Consider the following 19,162-nt stretch of genomic DNA (forward strand, 5'->3'; position numbering starts at 1 on the left):
ACAAAAACCACACACATGGTATGGAATAGAAAACAGTTTATAAAAGAAGACAGACAACTCTAGGACTGAAAAGGAAAGAGCATTGGGGAATCAAGCTCCAGCTTCTTTAGTGCTTTTCATTTCATCCTTCCATACTTCCTCTCATCACCTTGCCCTCTGTTGTCACCACAAAGCTAGAAAGGGAAGACAAGGTGAACAGGAAGGTCAGGGTGGGAAAGAGCTCTGTTGAGGCAGACAAGGATGATGTGAGACAGAGCATTTTAGGAGTGTGGAAACAGGGGCATCACTCTCAGAACACAGTTGGCCGAGATCTCCCGAGCAGGCCCTTGAACTAGGAAAGGACCAAAATGTGGGGCTACGCCTATCCAGTCAACAGAGTGTAACCAGAAGTGGACGTTCACTGCCATGATCAGATCTGCCCATGAGAAAGGTCACAGGCCTGGCTATGGAGAGAATGATTAGAGGAAGCCTGACTGGAGACAGGAAGACTACAAAGGAAGCAACTACTGTAGTCAGGTAGGAAATGAAGGCCTGAGCTAAAGTTGGAAGTTGTAGGAAGAGGATGGATTCAAGAGCCATTAAAGAAACAGAATCAACAGGACTTGCTGCCTGATAAGGAAATTGAAAGAACCAAGGATGACTCCAGGTGCATTGTGTGGCCAATGGATGATGGCACCATCTTGAAAAAGAGAGACCACAAAGGAAGCTGATGTGGAGGAAGAAGATAAATCATTCTGGCTTACATATTTTGAGTGTGAGTGGTTTGTGTAGATAACCAGATGGTAATGGTGGTTGAATTGCCACTGTGGACCTCAGGAAGAAGGACATGACTGGAGATAATGGATTTGGGAGTCAAAGATAGCACTTGATGTCATGACAGTAGATTGGATAACTCAGGAAGAACATGGATAATGAGAATAGAGAATGGTTATTGATCTCTGCTTAGTAAATTGCCAGCTTCTGTAAGTCCTTCTCACACTCAGAGATCCTGATTATCCTTATTTTGCCTTCAAGAAAGCCCAGTAATAAGCATTGGATGCTTACTGATCAAACCAGAGATTCTGAGAGTATATGATCATGGTCTTTGTCCTTGTTTTACTATTGAGAAGGGGAACAAACATACTAATATTAAATAAACTCAAAGTACAAACAAGTAGCAAATTAATCAAAAACTGTTACATTGTGAAACAAACTCATTACCTCTTAAGTGCTGAAGGATTGTGAAAAGATGAGAAATGGGTGTGATTAATCAGAAGTTTAGTTAGTATGGTCTGTAAGACACTGAAGCCACACCCAATTATTGCATCACTATTTTTTGGCTTTGGTTTAAGAATTAGACATGTCGTATTAAGAATAAAAGAAATGCCATAGTTGCATCAGTGCAAAGTAGAATGGAATTCTTTGCATATTTCCTGCAAATTTTAAAGTTTTGTATCATGTTTAAAGACAATGCCTCAAATTCTTATAAATGTTTCATAGTGAACTGTAGTTTAACTAGAGGGAACTTGTAAATTAAACCTCAGCAGACTGCTTCAAGTCCTAAGAGGTTGAAAAAAAACCCCAAAACTTCGCAAACCAGTTTTGTGCATGCTCACAAGTATACTTATTCATATTTCTTCTATTTCATGCCAATAAATATTCCTCTAGGGAAAAATTAACTGCAAACCAAAATGTTTTATAAATTTTTAAAACTTTATAATTTGGTTAATTCATAACTAATAGAAAAACTTTGATGTCTGGAATGTGCACTGTGTGACAAAGTTTATCAACCTGGGTATTTCTCAATCAAATTGATTTTCTACTCTCTTTATTTTATGAAGTGTTCTTCCCATGAAATTCACAATAGCTGTGAGAATGGTCCAAAGTCTGCTTTCTTTTCACCATATGTGCCAGTCTGTACATACACTAGTGATTTGAAAATGATGGGCATGTGTGTATCTGTTGCTGTGATAGAATTAATACTGCAGCCAACTGGATTCAGGTATAGAAGAAAGGAAGACACTTCTGAGAAAATGCCTAAGTCTTTAGAATATAATGCTCTGGAGAGTTTGTTATTGAGAATTCATTTTAATAAAATCTTGGAATTTTAGAATTGAAAACCAACAGTAAGTTATCTATTAATTTGTAAAGTGCTTGAGGGCAAGGGATGCACTATGTTTACCATTATATTTCCAGGGTCACACAGTGCCTGGCACATGGTAGGCTCTCAATAAATGATGAGTATCAATTGAATAAGTAAATAAATCCTGTCACTTTCCAGATGTTAAAATTGGAAGCATAGGGACCTGTCGTAGGTCACCTACCTAATCAGGTGCAGAGCTAGAGCACAAGCATACACCATGGTGACATCAGGTCCACCACCAATATATCTGGGTTTTCTCTACTCTGGCTTGTAAAATTACAATTCCCTGCCTCTTGAAGTAAGCCTTGATCATGTGACTTGCTTAGCCAATGATATATGAGAAGGGATATGTGTCACTCCAGGCAGAAGCTTTTCAAAGCCAGTGTTTCATTCTCCATCTTCCCTTTCTTACCCTACCATGGGGACTGCAGAAGCAAATGTTGATATTGAGTTGTCAGAAGACGGACAAAACCTGGAACCCCAAACTACCACATAGAGGACTGCTGCTCTGGAGAGCCACCCAGACCCACCACACACTTCGCATGATGAAGGAACAACCTTCTGTTTTGTTAAAGACAGAAGTTTTGGTGTTTGTTATGGGCATATAACCTATCTATCTTGACTACTTTTCTTAATTTTAAATAGTAATAAAAACATTTTTTTAAAACTTGGATTAATGGAAAGATATGCCCTTCTCATGCCTAGGAACACTGATTACACAAATGGAAATTTTCTCTCAAATCATAAATACAATTTATTTCCAATCATAATAGCAACAGAATTTCTTCATGGAGTTTGACAAAGTGATCCTAGATTTGAGAATAACCAAAACAGTTCTGCAAAAGAACAGAGAGGAGAAAATTTTTCTACTAGGAAATGAAAACTTATTCTAAAAGCACAATAAGATGAGGAGGTGATTATTGCTATAGGGATAAATTAATACTAATAAGGAATAAAGAGTCCAAAGATAGTTCCAAGCATATATGGACACTTGGTAGATGATAGAAAGGAGATTTCCAATCAGTGAGGAGAAAATAAAATATTTTAAAAATAATATGGGGGACATGTGACTTTTCAGATGGAAAAGATAAAATTAGATCCCACCCAGACACTATAATAAATAAACTAACTCTAGATAAAGCTCTAAATGTAATCAATGAAACTTTACAACAAGTAGAAGAAAATACCCATAGTTGTCTTTGTGACTTCAGGATAAGAAAGAATTTAAGACATAAGTAAACAGAAATCATAAAGGAAATATGAATAGATTCGAGTACTATTAAACTAAAAAGTTTAAATTTCTGTATGACAAATTACACCACAACAAAGTTAAAAGGCAAGCACAACCTGGGAGAAGTTATTTAAAATATATGTAAGGGCCCTGAACCAAGATGGCGGAGTAGAAAGACGTGCTTTCCCTCCCTCTTGTGAGAACACCAGAATCACAACTAGCTGCTGGACAATCATCAACAGGAAGATGCTGGAACTCACCAAAAAAGATACCCCACATACAAAGACAAAGGAGAAGCGACAATGAGACGGTAGGAGGGGTGCAATCACAGTAAAATCAAATCCCATAACTGCTGGGTGGGAAAATCACAGACTGGAGAACACTTATACCACAGAAGTCCACCCACTGGAGTGACGGTTCTGAGCCCCACGTCAGGCTTTCCAACCTGGGGGTCCAGCAATGGGAAGAGGAATTCCTAGAAAATCAGACTTTGAAGGCTAGTGGGATTTGATTGCAGGACTTCGACAGAACTGGGGGAAACAGAGGCTCCACTCTTGGAGGGCACACACAAAGTAGTATGCATATCAGGACCCAGCGGAAGGAGCAGTGACCCCATAGGAGACTGAACCAGAGCTAACTGCTAGTGTTGGAGGGTCTCCTACAGAGGCAGGGGGTGGCTGTGGCTCACAGTGGGGACAAGGACACTGGCAGCAGAAGTTCTGGGAAGTACTCCTTGGCGTGAGCCCTCCCAGAGTCTGTCATTAGCCCCACCAAAGAGCCCAGGTAGGTTCCAGTGTTGGGTTGCCTCAGGCCAAACAACCAACAGGGAGGGAACCCAGCCCCACCCATCAGCAGTCAAGTGGATTAAACTTTTACTGAGCTCTGCCCACCAGAACAACAGTCAGCTCTACCCACCACCAGTCCCTCCCATCAGGAAACTTGCACAAGCCTCTTAGATAGCATCATCCACCAGAGGGCAGACAGCAGAAGCAAGAAGAACTACAATCCTGCAGCCTGTGGAAAAAAAAAACACATTCAAAGAAAGATAGACAAGAAGAAAAGGCAGAGGGTTATGTACCAGATAAAGGAACAACATAAAACCCCAGAAAAACAACTAAATGAAGTGGAGATAAACAACCTTCCACAAAAAGAATTCAGAATAATGATAGTGAAGATGATCCAGGACCTTGGAAAAAGAATGGAGGCAAACATCGAGAAGATGCAAGAAATGTTTAACAAAGACCTACAAGAATTAAAGAACAAACAAACAGAGATGAACAATACAATAACTAAAATGAAAACTACACTAGAAGGAATCAATAGCAGAATAACTGAGGCAGAAGAACGGATAAGTGACCTGGAAGACAGAACGGTGGAATTCACTGCTGCAGAACAGAATAAAGAAAAAAGAATGCAAAGAAATGAAGACAGCCTAAGAGACCTCTGGGACAACATTATTCGCAACAACATTCACATTAGAGGGGTCCCAGAAGGAGAAGAGAGAGACAAAGGACCAGAGAAAATATTTGAAGATATTATAGTTGAAAACTTCCCTAACATGGAAAAGAAAATAGCCACCCAAGTCCACAAAGTGCAGAGAGTCCCAGGCAGGATAAACCCAAGGAGAAACACGCCGAGACACATAGTAATCAAACTGGCAAAAATTAAAGACAAAGAAAAAGTATTGAAAGCAGCAAGGGGAAAATGACAAATAACATGCAACGGAACTCCCATAAGGTTAACAGCTGATTTCTCAGCAGAAACTCTACAAGCCAGAAGGGAATGGCATAATATACTTAAAGTGATGAAAGGGAAGAAGCTACAACCAAGATTCCTCTACTCAGCAAGGATCTCATTCAGATTCGATGGAGAAATCAACAGCTTTACAGTTAAGCAAAAGCTAAGAGAATTCAGCACCACCAAACCAGCTCTACAACAAATGCTAAAGGAACTTCTTTATGTGGGAAACACAAGAGAAGAAAAGGACCTACAAAAACAAACCCAAAACAATTAAGAAAATGGTCATAGGAACATACATATCGATAATTACCTTAAACGTGAATGGATTAAATGCTCCAACGAAAAGACACAGGCTTGCTGAATGGATACAAAAAAAAGGCCCATCCATATGCTGTCTATAAGAGACCCACTTCAGACCAAGGGACACATACAGACTGAAAGTGAGGGGATGGAAAAAGTATTCCATGCAAATGGAAATCAAAAGAAAGCTGGAGTAGCAATACTCATATCAGATAAAATAGACTTTAAAGTAAAGAATGTTACAAGAGACAAGGAAGGACACTACATAATAACCAAGGGATCAATCCAAGAAGAAGGTATAACAATTATAAATATATATGCACCCAACATAGGAGCACCTCAATACATAAGGAAAATGCTAACAGCCATAAAAGGGGAAATCGACAGTAACACAATCATAGTAGGGGACTTTAACACCCCACTTACACCAATGGACAGATCATCCAAAATGAAAATAAATAAGGAAACAGAAGCCTAAATGACACAATAGGCCAGATAGATTTAATTGATATTTATAGGACATGCCATCCAAAAACAGCAGATTACACTTTCTTCTCAAGTGCACATGGAACATTCTCCAGGATAGATCACATCTTGGGTCACAAATCAAGCCTCAGAAAATTTAAGAAAATTGAAATCATATCAAGCATCTTTTCTGACTACAACGTTATGAGATTAGAAATGAATTACAGGGAAAAAAATGTAAAAAACACAAACACATGGAGGCTAACAATATGTTACTAAATAACCAAGAGATCACTGAAGAAATCAAAGAGGAAATCAAAAAGTACCTAGAGACAAATGACAATGAGAACACGGCGATCCAAAACCTATGGTATGCAGAAAAAGCAGTTCTAAGAGGGAAGTTTATAGCTATACAAGCCTACCTCAAGAAACAAGAAAAATAAACAATCTACACCTAAAGGAACTAGAGAAAGAAAAACAAAACCCAAAGTTAGCAGAAGGAAAGAAATCATAAAGATCGGAGCAGAAATAAATGAAATAAAAACAAAGAAAACAATAGAAAAGATCAATACAACTAAAAGCTGGTTCTTTGAGAAGATAAACAAAATTGATGAACCATTAGCCAGATTCATCAAGAAAACGAGGGAGAGGACTCAAATCAATAAAATTAGAAATGAAAATGGAGAAGTTACAACAAACACCACAGAAATAGAAAGCATCCTAAGAGACTACTACAAGTAACTCTATGCCAATAAAATGGACAACCTGGAAGAAATTGTCAAATTCTTAGAAAGGTATAACCTTCCAAGACTGAACCAGGAAGAAATAGAAAATATGAACAGACCAATCACAAGTAATGAAATTGAAACTGTGATTAAAAATCTTCCAACAAACAAAAGTCTAGGACCATATGGCTTCACAGGTGAATTCTATCAAACATTTAGAGAAGAGCTAACACCCATCCTTCTCAAACTCTTCCAAAAAATTGCAGAGGAAAGAACCCTCCCAAATTCATTCTATGAGGCCACCATCACCCTGATACCAAAACTACAAAAAAGGAAAATTACAGACCAATATCACTGATGAATATAGATGCAAAAATCCTCAACAAAATACTAGCAAACAGAATCCAACAACACATTGAAAAGATCATACACCATGATCAAGTGGGATTTAACCCAGGGATGCAAGGATTCTTCAATATACGCAAATCAATCAATGTGATACACCATATTAACAAATTGAAGAGTAAAAACCATATGATCATTGCAATAGATGCAGAAAATGCTTTTGACAAAATTCAACACCCATTTATGATAAAAACTCTCCAGAAAGTGGGCATAGAGGGAACCTAACTCAACCTAATAATGCTATATATGACAAGCCCACAGCAAACATCATTCTCAGTGGTGACAAACTGAAAGCATTTCCTCTAAGATCAGGAACAAGACAAGGATGTCCACTCGCACCACTATTATTCAACATAGTTTTGGAAGTCCTAGCCACAGCAATCAGAGAAGAAAAAGAAATAAAAGGAATACAAATTGGAAAAGAAGATGTAAAACTGTCACTGTTTGCAGATGACATGATACTATACATAGAGAATCCTAAAAATGCCACCAGAAAACTACTAAAGGTAATCAATGAATTTGGTAAAGTTGCAGGATACAATATTAATGCACAGAAATCTCTTGCATTCCTATCCACTAATGATGAAATATCTGAAAGAGAAATTAAGGAAACACTTCCATTTACCATTGCAACAAAAAGAATAAAATACCTAGGAATAAACCTACCTAGGGAGAGAGAAGACCTGTTTGCAGAAAACTATAAGACACTAAGGAAAGAAATTAAAGATGATACCAACCGATGGAGAGATATACCATGTTCTTGGATTGGAAGAATCAATACTGTGAAAATGACTCTACTACCCAAAGCAATCTACAGATTCAATGCAATCCCTATCAAATTACCAATGGCATTTTTTACAGAACTAGAACAAAAAATCTTAAAATTTGTAGTAGACACAAAAGACCCCGAATAGCCAAAGCAGTCTTGAGGGAAAACTCCGGAGCTGGAGGAATCAGACTTCCTGACTTCAGATTATACTACAAAGCTACAGTAATCAAGACAATATGGTACTGGCACAAAATCAGAAACATTTCAGTGGAACAAGATAGAAAGCCCAGAGATAAACCCACGCACCTATGGTCAACTAATCTATGACAAAGGAGGCAAGGATATACAATGGAGAAAAGACAGTGTCTTCAATAAGTGGTGCTGGGAAAACTGGACAGCTACATGTAAAAGAATGAAATTAGAACACTCCCTAACACCATACATAAAAATAAACTCAAAATGGATTAGAGACCTAAATATAAGACTGGACACTATAGAACTCTTAGAGGAAAACATAGGAAGAACACTCTTTGACATAAATCACAGCAAGATCTTTTTTGACCCACCTCCTAGATTAATAAAAACAAAAATAAACAAATGGGACCTAATGAAACTTAAAAGCTTTTGCACAGCAAAGGAGACCATAAACAAGACGAAAAGACAACCCTCAGAATGGGAGAAAATATTTGCAAACAAATCAACCGACAAAGGATTAATCTCCAAAATATATAAACAGCTCATGCAGCTCAATAGTAAAAAAACAAACAGCCCAATCCAAAAATGGGCAGAAGACCTAAATAGACATTTCTCCAAAGAAGACATACAGATGGCCAAGAACCACATGAAAAGCTGCTCAACATCACTAATCATTAGAGAATTTCAAATCAAAACTACAATGAGGTATCACCTCACACCAGTTAGAATGGGCATCATCAGAAAATCTACAAACAATAAAAGCTGGAGAGGGTGTGGAGAAAAGGGAACCCTCTTGCACTGTTGGTGGGAATGTAAATTGATACAGCCACTATGGAGAACAGTATGGGGGTTCCTTAAAAAACTAAAAATAGAATTACCATATGATCCAGCAATCCCACTACTGGGCATATACCCAGAGAAAACCATAATTCAAAAAGACACATGCACCCCAGTGTTCACTGCGGCACTGTTTACAATAGCCAGGTCATGGAAGCAACCTAAATGCCCATCGACAGACGAATGGATAAAGAAGATGTGGTACATATATACAATGGAATAATTCTCAGCCATAAAAAGGAACAACATTGGGTCATTTGTAGAGACATGGATGGATCTAGCAACTGTTACACAGAGTGAAGTATATTAGAAAGAGAAAAACAAATATCGTATATTAACGCATGTATGTGGAACCTAGAAAAATGGTACAAACGAACCGGTTTGCATGGCAGAAGTTGAGACACAGATGTAGAGAACAAATATATGGACACCGAGGGGGGAAAGCTGTGAGGGGGTGGTGGTGGGATGAATTGGGAGATTGGGATTGACATGTATACACTGATGTGTATAAAATTGATGACTAATAAGAACCTACTGTATAAAAAATAAATAAAATTTAAAAATTAAAATAAAATATGTGTAACACACAAAACTCTCCTACACATCAACAAGGAAGAGACAAGCAACCCAAGAGAAAACTGGGCAAAGAACATGAACAGAAAATTCACTGAACAAAAACTCAAGTGGCCAAAACACCTAAGAAAGGATGTTTAGACTCACTAAAAATCATTGAAATAATTGATTTAAAATGTTAAAAATGAAGTACTTTTTACAGTGATCAGACTGGCAAGAATAAAAAATTGTAGCAATACAAGTTTTGGCAAAGATGTGAAAATATAAGAATGTTCATACATGACATATGAGACTAAAACAGGTTTATCTCCTTAAAAAAGAAAAAAGCACTTAAGAAAAAAAATATATGTAGTCAATAATTAGATTCATAAATGACAACTAGCTGGCAGTCAGGGTAGGTGAGTAACTTTCCAGAAGTTACTTAATTACATTTACAACTTATCAGAAAAAACCTTAAGCATTTTCCCCCACAAAGGATTCCCCTATCTAGTTAATTAACATATCCATCACCTCACATATTCTTTCTTTCTTCCCTTCCTTCCTTCCTTTCCCTCCCTCCCTCCCTCCCTCCCTCCTTTCTTTCTTCCTTCCTTCCTTCCTTTCTTTCTTTCTTTCAGAACATTTAAGTAGGAAATGCTCATTTCTTTCCACAAGGAGGTTTTATATTATAACATATAAAAATGTTCTGTCCTAGACAAGGTTTAAGACAAATTTTCCTTTACAACCTTTTTAAAAGGGCAATCTGGCAATAGCTGGTTATATTATAAATTCATGTACCCTACTATCTTGCAATTACATTTCTAGGTGAAACTCTCACATACTTGCACCAGAAGACATATACAGATGTTACCTGAACATTGTTTGCACCAAAAAATCAGGAACAATGCAAATGTTCATCATTAGAAGGACACAGAAAAATGTCGTGATATAGTCATGCTACACAGGCAGTGAAAGTGAATTAATTAGACCTATGTGTAGTAACATGGAATAAATCTTAAAAACATACTATTGATTTTTAATAAGCAAGTTGCAAAATTATGATATGAATAGTATGATAGCTTGCATATATTTTTGAAACACACTGAGCAGTATTATGCATTATTTATGGGTACATATACTTGTGATAAAAATACAACAGCATATTTAGAATCACACCAAATTCATGATGGCATTGCCTCTGGATAACGAGGAACTGGGGAATGGAAGGAGGGAAATGTTACTGGGAAGAAAATTAAGATCTCAGTTTCGTCTATAATTTTGTTTTTAAAAAATCAGAAGCAAAATATTAGCATTTGTTAAATTTGGCCTGCAGGGTCATGGGTATTTGTTACATTATCCTTTGTACATGCTTTTCTTTCTTTCCTTCTTTTTCTTTCTTCCTTCCTTCCTTTCCTTCTTTCTTTCTTTCTTTCTTTCTTCCTTCCTTCCTTCCTTTCTTCCTTTCTTTTTTTCTTTTTCTGTTTTTTTTTGATTAAACCTGTAATGTCTAAGAGTAGAGGATTAATATATTTAACTACAAAAAATATAAAATTTATAAAAACAAAATCTATTTAGTAACTTGAAAATATGTGTAACAAGTATGAAAGACAAGTTTAATATCCTTAAGATACTGTGGGTTTGTGCAAGTCAATAATCAGTGGGCCAAAGACATGAGCAAATAATTCAAAGGAGACTTTGAGTGCAGAAAAAGTATTCAGCCTCATTAGTAGTCAAGATTAAAAAATTGAAATTAAAATAACAGTACCTTTTTAATCCATTTTTAAAAAGGCAATAATCAGTGCTGGCTAGAGTAAGGGAGTTTAGACACTTTCACACATTTCTAGCCAGAGTGTAAATTATTTCAACATTTCTAAATACGTAATTTAGCAATGCAGGTCAAGAGTCTTAAAAATATTCATATCCTTTAACACAGTGATTCTACTTCTAAGAATCTGTTCTAAAGAAATAATCTGAAATGTGTATAGAACTTAAGGTACCCACACCAAAAAAATACTTTGGAGTAATCTGTTAACAGCCTAAATGTCTAAAGGTGGGAAAATGAAAGTGTTATGTACACATGCTTGGGGTGGGAGGGGGAAGCTGGGGCGAAGTGAGAGTAGCATCGAAATATATACACTACTGAATGTAAAATAGCTGGCTGGTGGGAAACAGCAGCATAGCACAGGGAGATCAGCTCCGTGCTTTGCAAGGACCTAGAGGGGTGAGACAGGGACAATGGGAGGGAGACTCAAGAGGAAGGGGATATGGGGTCGTGTGTATGCATATGGCTGATTTGCTTTGTTGTGCAACAGAAGCTAACACAGTATTGTGAAGCAGTTATACTCCAGTAAAGATCTATTAAAAAATATATATATACACATTATAACACAATATAGTATAATATTTTCTAATATATAATTTAGATTATTAATATAAAATAATTTACAATATGTGATATAACAATGTACATAACATATATGTCTAAAGATGGGACAATTAAAGTAATACATATATATAGACATCCATCTATAGGGAAGAATATTAGGAAACCATGAAAAATCATGTTTATGAAAAATGTTTAATGACATGAAACAATGCTTACGTCAGATACCACATTGTGGGATGCAAAATTATTTATATAAAGAAGATTATTTGAGATTTGCCCATTAAGACAGCCGAAAGGAAATATACCAAAATGTTAGCAATGATTAGCTCTGGTTGATGGGATTAGCTATCTTCTAAATTTTCTCTAAGTATCTATTTCTTTTACAACCAAGGGAAAAATATAATTACAGAAGTACCACTTTTACTTATATTGCTTTTTGTAAGTAAATGTAAGTAACTGAGCAGTTTAGTTAAATAAAGCAAATTTTATTTTACTAAGCAGAGATGAGTGATGCAGCATCATATTGGCAATGTCAAAGATACTGGTCTTTAACATCTTAAGGAAGGAGGAGATGTTCATTTATGTTTCCAGTAAATAATTAGAGTGCTTACAATTGCCAGGTAGTCTTCTAGATGCTGAAGATAGAGGAACGAATTTTAAAAATACATAATAAAAAAAGAAAATTCCATTTTAAGATAACCAATTTTCACTGTAAAGTAAGGATTTTAGAAAAAGGGCAGAAAATCCATTGATTTATTTAAGAAATGAAGAGAATGGCCTCTGTGGAGTAACTAGAGATACTATTAATAATTCCATTCCAGGGCACGTGCACCCAGCCCTTCAGAGGGAGCAGTGCTCTGATTATCAGAGGACCAGACAGTTGACAAAGCTGATGCAGAGATTGCTGAAGGGCTGGAATGTGAGAGAGGGGTCTCTGTTATTGACACACATGTTCCAGTTCCCAAAGCATGCAGAAATTCCATATGCCATAGAAATGAGTTCTCGAAGCTATGCCCATTATGGAAACGAAACCAGAAAAATTTAAATTTACTGCTGAAATAAAATGTACCCCATGTGGCTAACACTTGGAGATTTGTTTTCAGTCCACATTGCTACGAACACACTTGACAGTTCCCAGGGTAACTGGCTGTAGTGTCAAAGTATAAATAAAACTAAAGCTCCAATTCTTGGTAGAACAAAAAGAGACCTTCTGATGCTCCCAAAGGCTTAGATTTAGTGTTCTGAGTTACTGTGTTAACATAGTGCTTGAATAAATAAATACATAATAAGTAAATAAGTAGTGGGCTTATTATATATAGAATATAACTTCAAAATCTTACCGGAAATTCAAGTGTACATGTGTGATATAAGTGACAAGTGTTGGTAGGCCAGCCTCAAAAGAGAACAGTGTGAACCCAGGTGTCTCAGAGAGGTTAGCTGTGTTGAATCTCCCTTTCGGAGCAAGCTAGATAATAATGGGGTAGATGGAAATTAGGTTCGAGATTTCAGAAGCCTAGATGGGGTGGAGGGCTCTTAGGCTTTCAGGCTATGAGCTCAGAACCAGGAAAACCTGATAGGCATATCTAAGAAGCAAAGGTGAGGTAAAGAGATAAAAAGAAGGTGTGAATAAGCATCCATCCAAAGAAGCCGGGCAAGTGGTAAATCCATTGATTATGGGGTAAATTCCATGGGAATGCAAGTCATGATAGGAAACCACAGGCAAGGGGGTTGGGAGGGCAGATTGAGGGTGGAGTGTGGATGCAGATGCAAAGTTGGGGGGAATGGTAGACATTAAAATACAAGGTCTGGGCTTTTAAAAGAAAGAGGAAAGTGGTTCCATGTACGGAGAAATGACATGAGCAGTAACATGGAAGAGACAAAAGATCTCAGCGAAGTCATGGTAAATATGACTCAAGTTCATTCATTCAGTTAAAAATATTTTTTACAAATGCCTGCTCTGTGCCAAGTACTGTGCAGAGACCGAACCTAAACAACCACACCCTGCCCCATGGAGACAAGTAATGTACACGTAAATAAATACACAATTCCACACTGACAGATGCTATACAAGCATAAAATGCCTGAAGAAAGAGGTGAAGGACGAGGGCATTTGACGGATGGTCAGGGAAGTCTTCTCTGAGCTGGTGTCCAAGTTTTCCTGGCAAAGGAGCCTATTTGCATAAAGGCTTTGAGATTAAAAACACACACACACACAAACAAACAAAAAACAAAAGAAGAAGAATTTAAAAAGAAAGTCAAAACCTTGGCATATTAGAGCATTCTTCTCCAAATTTAAATCACACATCCAATCAGAAAAATTTTTAGAGTGAGCACCCTCCATGTTTATATTTATTTACTTATAAATTATATACATGTATTATACTCATTATTTCCATTAGAAAACATATTCAAAAACAGAAATTGTAAAGGAGGAGATGAAAAAGAATGTGGAAATTCCATTTTCCTCTTCCTACATCCCAGTGAATGGTCATGCATATGCGGGAGTCAACTCACTCCCCTTCCACAGTGTTGGAAGGAGTGTAAGGGTCAGGGTTGAGCCCTGTGAACAAAGGGAGAGTGAAGATTAAGGGGTTGAGAGTTGGTCTGGGGGAATTTACCCCTGGCCTCTTAAGCCATGGCAAAGAGATTTTATTGCAGTATGTGGGAAGCCACCCAAGAGTTTCGAGTGGCAGACATTACCCAGCTTGTCTTCGAAAGATCACTCAGTCTGCTGTGTGGAGACTAGATCAGAAAGGGGCAAAAGTATCGTGGAGATCACAAGGGAAACTATTGCTAATCCAGATGAGAGAAAAAGAGTAGTTAAAACTGGGATGGTCCTGGAGGGATAGAAATAAATGACACATTCAATATAAATTTTGGAGGTAAATGAGTGGGGTGTAAAGGTGAGGGAGACTTTCGAACATCTTAAGTTTAAAATGCCTGTGAGATGTTCCGGTGGAATCGTCTAGTGGGCAAACGGGAAATGGTTTAGGCCAGAAATATAAATGAGGGCATTGTTGGCACAGAGATGATGAAAGCCATGGGAAGATTAAAGCCATCTGGGAAGAGAGCACAAAGAGGGAAAGGACCCTGTTCAGGATTGAGGCCAGAGAACAGCCGAGAGACAAAAGAAACCCAGAAAGAGTAGAGGTCACATATCTCAAGAGAGAGTCCAAGAAAGAAAGAAAAGGGAATTGGATGGAATTTGGCAACCAGATCAAGGAAGGTAAGTACAGATAAGCATCCGTCCAATTTGGCAAATTAGAGCAGTTTTACTGGAGCTTTAAGAGCAGGGTTCAAACAGGAGTCAGTGGAGAACTGAGAAAGCAAGAATGAGGAAGGAGACATAGAACATGTAGGGAGCCATTTTAAAATTATGGTGCTGAATGGGTTGGTGATGGAGGAAGTGTGGAGATGGTTGAAAATGGAAGCCCCCAGATCACCTTTATAAGTTGCTGGGATAAAACAATAGAGGGCGAGAATGATGAGCAGGTGAGAGGATAAAGGACTCCACACAGGCCCAGGTCAATTAGTGGATTTGGTGGTGAGAAGATGAGTGAGTTCTTTTTTGTGGCTTTTCATCTTTTTCAATGAAATAAGAGATGAGGCCATCAGCTGAATGTGGAGTCAGGGAAGGAGGAATGGAATGTAGGAGGTTTGAGGAAAGAGAAAGTTTGAAATGAAATTCTCACAGAAAGGAACCATGAATTTGCTAGAGAAAGATGGCAGGACTGTCCGGCAACAAGGAACATCCATTTGGGTTCTGAGATAACAGATTTAAACTAAAACAGACGGATGATTTTCTCCAGCAGTGACCAGCTGTTCAGGGGCTAAAATGGAGTTCATCCAGGCTTGGGCTTTTGTCTTTTGGTTGAGTGGTAATGAAATGGTGAAAAGTTTCAAGGTAGGGGAGATCTATGTTTGAGAAGATACAGGGTAAAGATGTAGACCAGGACTTCCCTGGTGGCGCAGTGGTTGAGAGTCCGCCTGCCGATGCAGGGGACAGGAGTTCGTGCCCCGGTCCGGGAGGATCCCACATGCCGCGGAGCGGCTGGGCCCGTGAGCCATGGCCTCTGAGCCTGCGCGTCCAGAGCCTGTGCTCCGCAACGGGAGAGGCCGCAGCAGTGAGAGGCCCGCGTACCACAAAAAAAAAAAGATGTAGACCAAAGAAAAGATTTATGCTGAAGAGGAAGAGTCTGCACCTAGGAGACTCCACTTGAGAAACAGAAAGATGGTCTTTAGAGCCCAGAAAAAAGCAAAGTTATTTTCTGAATGAAGACAATGGATTTGTGCTGAGCTTCTCTTCACAAGACCCCTCTACTTCTCCCAGCACCAACCTATGTTCTACCATTCCCCTTGGAAACAAGGGCAGAAGCTCATGCATGAGCTCCTCACCAAAGTGAAGGCAGACAGACAACAGCTGAGAGGCCAGATGAGGCTAAATGTGACTACGGCCACGTTTACACCGTGCTCTGTGCATAAGGCTTGTGATGCTGGGAAGCATTTCCCAATGCTTAAGTATTGGTAATACTCAATGCTTGAGCATTAGCTTAAGCATAAGGTGAATTTTTATCACAGTTTATCTAGCATCAGTGGACTTGCATTCTTTCACCATAGCCACGTAATAGTTCATCTGGGATTACCGTGATGAACATAAGAGGAGAGGCTTGAAGATGAACAGACTCCTTGAGAGCTGACACGTCCTCTGGAACTTTTATAAGCATGATTTTTATTGATGTCTTAGGACCACTGAGTTTGGAAGTCCAGCCAGATTCTAAACTTTGCCTCCCTAAATTCTGTCTCTACCTTCATTTGGATTCACTCTTTTTTCCCCTTAACAGCTATACATTATAACAATCTAATTGAGCCCCTCATTTAAACAATTCCATACATACAACTCATTACATTAAGTGATTGCACATGATTTTGTAAACACATTAAACCTAAGTGACAGTTCCATTCACTATTAAAAAACTAGAAAATTATTACTCTTTTACTTGGCTAATTAATACACACCAGTAATATCCCCCTAACCACCATTCACATATACTGTGCTTTTTTAAAGAAATTACAATCGGCATAAATATTTTCTTGGTTTATTTTAAATCCTGGCTGATCACACGTATTGTGTTTCCTTCATGTTTCACAAGCCAGACTGTCTTATAATGAAGCATGTCAATTTTACTACTGTAGTGAACATTCCTTCACAGTCAGCCAGATGTTCTGCATCAGTCAAGGAAATTAAAAAAAGAAAAACCCTTCAGAAAATAGTTAACGAAATACCTCTATTCCTGGGGGAACAGAGGTATGCAGTCCCTCTGAAATGTCTGTTCTAATTCAATAGTGGTTTAGATTCTTTTCTTAAATAATCAGTGCATGAGTACAATCTTATTCTTTTTCCCTTGATGCTATCATGGATATTGTATGAATGCCTACAGACACTGGACACTGAGCTAGTAGACAAAAACAGCACCTCTCTTCAAGCAAGGTGGAAGCGTAGTAGTTTGAAGCTCAGGACCTGGGTTTGAATCCTGGCTTCACTACTTACCAGTTCTTTTATCTAATTCCCCCGTGCCACATCTTCTTTACCTGCGAAGTGCACTAAACACTAGTACCCAGTTCACTGGGGTGTTATGAGATTTGGAAATATACGCAAAATCACTGTACAGTGACCGGGACATACATAGTAAGAGCTCAATAAACCGGAACTAGTATTGTTTTCCTGCACTTCCTGTGCAAGACCCCTCTCAACAAAATGAATGACAAAGCTTTCATCTTTTGAGAATGAGCTTTATTTTCACAATAGCCAAAATGTATCCAGGCTTAAGTCTCTTATAAAAGGAGACTACTCAAACTGAGTAATAGGGCTTCCCTGGTGGCACAATGGTTGAGAGTCCGCCTGCCAATGCAGGGGACACGGGTTCGAGCCCCGGTCCGGGAAGATCCCACAGGCCACGGAGCAACTAAGCCCCTGCGCCACAACTACTGAAGCCTGTGCACCTAGAGCCCGTGCTCAACAACAAGACCGCAGTTAGAAGCCCGCACACCGGAGCAAGGAGTAGCCCCAGCTCACCGCAACTAGAGAAAGCCCGCACGCAGCAACGAAGACCAAATGCAGCCAAAAACAAATAAATATATTTTTGAAAACCTGAATAATAGTTTCCAAGTTAAAAGTTGGACTTCACTAAAGTAATGAAACTTTTTCATGTGTGGCTCACGAATATACTCTAAAAACAATTCCGAAACAGACTTCTAAAAAGGCAGAGGCTGTGTCACTAAAACGTGTGTCATCATCGAGGTTTAAGACTCATTTCAAGATATAAATTCTGGGGTTTTTTAATCTAAAAAATCATAGCAATTTATATATCTCAACACTGGACATATCAAGAAGGAGAAGAATCAGTGGCACTATTGGCTTTTTTTGTTTTTTAAGGACCCTGAAAGTTGCATGTAGATTGGCAAAATTTTGGTCCTAAGAACACATGACCCTCTTTCCCTTAGAGGTCACAGACTGTGGAGTAATCTTCATATTTTTAAATTCAGTAAACAAATATTTCCTAGAGTCTAATTATTTTCAGTACATCTTTGAATTTTTATGCTATTTTCAATATAATTTGGGGTTCCTAATGAAGACCAGTCTGAGGGGAAGGAGCCATTTTTTTAAGTCCTCCGCTAAATACAGTCCAGAGTATCATCTGACGCCTCATTCCAGGGTCTGGTAATTCCTTGCCCAGTCCCACTTGTAGCCATCGCAGCCGCCCACACTACACGTAAGCCCCTTTCTCCGTGATCTTTCCCCAGAGCTAATGGGAAGCATTAGAACACCGTCACTCCAGTGCTGGTTTCACTGAGTAATTCTCGGACCTTAGCACGTCAAGAGCCCCTGGAGAGCTTGTTTAACTGCAAATTCCTGGGGCCTCTGCAGATCTTGCAAGGGGTACTTGCTTGGGTGGGCCTGGGAATCTGCATCGTAGACAAACGATCCAGGAGATTCTGAGGCAGTATGTCCCACAGTCTACTCTTACAGAAACACCAGAAAAGAGGCAAAGGCACCTGGAATCCAGCTGACTTGGCTTGAATCACATCTCCACCACCAACACGCTCTGGGAATCTGCTCAAGTTGGTTAACCTCACGGAAACCCACTCGCCTCGTAGGGCTGCTAGGAAGGGAAAATGAGATGATGCATTTAGTTAGTTAAGCACCCAGCAGAGCACTGGCACAGAGTAAGTGCCCCATAAACAGCACCTATAAAACCATTACTTCATAAACTTCCAGACTGTGGTTAAATCACCTGTTTAGTTTTCTCTTTTTGGATTTGTAACAATTTAGATATATTTATGGCCCTGCTTTGAATTTTTTCCATTTTCACTCCTTTTGTAAGAACTGAGTGCTATGGTCTGTGTCTGAGCAGGGCTCAGATACCTCATTATAACC

The 19,162-nt window shown here is 38.5% G+C and overlaps 1 protein-coding gene across 1 annotated transcript in view; it reads left to right on the forward strand.

The window, feature by feature from the left end:
- VEPH1 (ventricular zone expressed PH domain containing 1) overlaps window positions 1-19,162 on the forward strand; it is a 209,797-nt gene that overhangs the window by 158,379 nt on the left and 32,256 nt on the right. The gene's annotated exons all lie outside the window — the stretch shown is intronic.

The sequence above is a fragment of the Delphinapterus leucas genome, chromosome 4 (genome assembly GCF_059928025.1).
Source record: "Delphinapterus leucas isolate spDelLeu-1000000601 "Yukka" chromosome 4, BTC_Dleu_Yukka2, whole genome shotgun sequence".
NCBI classification, from domain to species: domain Eukaryota; kingdom Metazoa; phylum Chordata; class Mammalia; order Artiodactyla; family Monodontidae; genus Delphinapterus; species Delphinapterus leucas.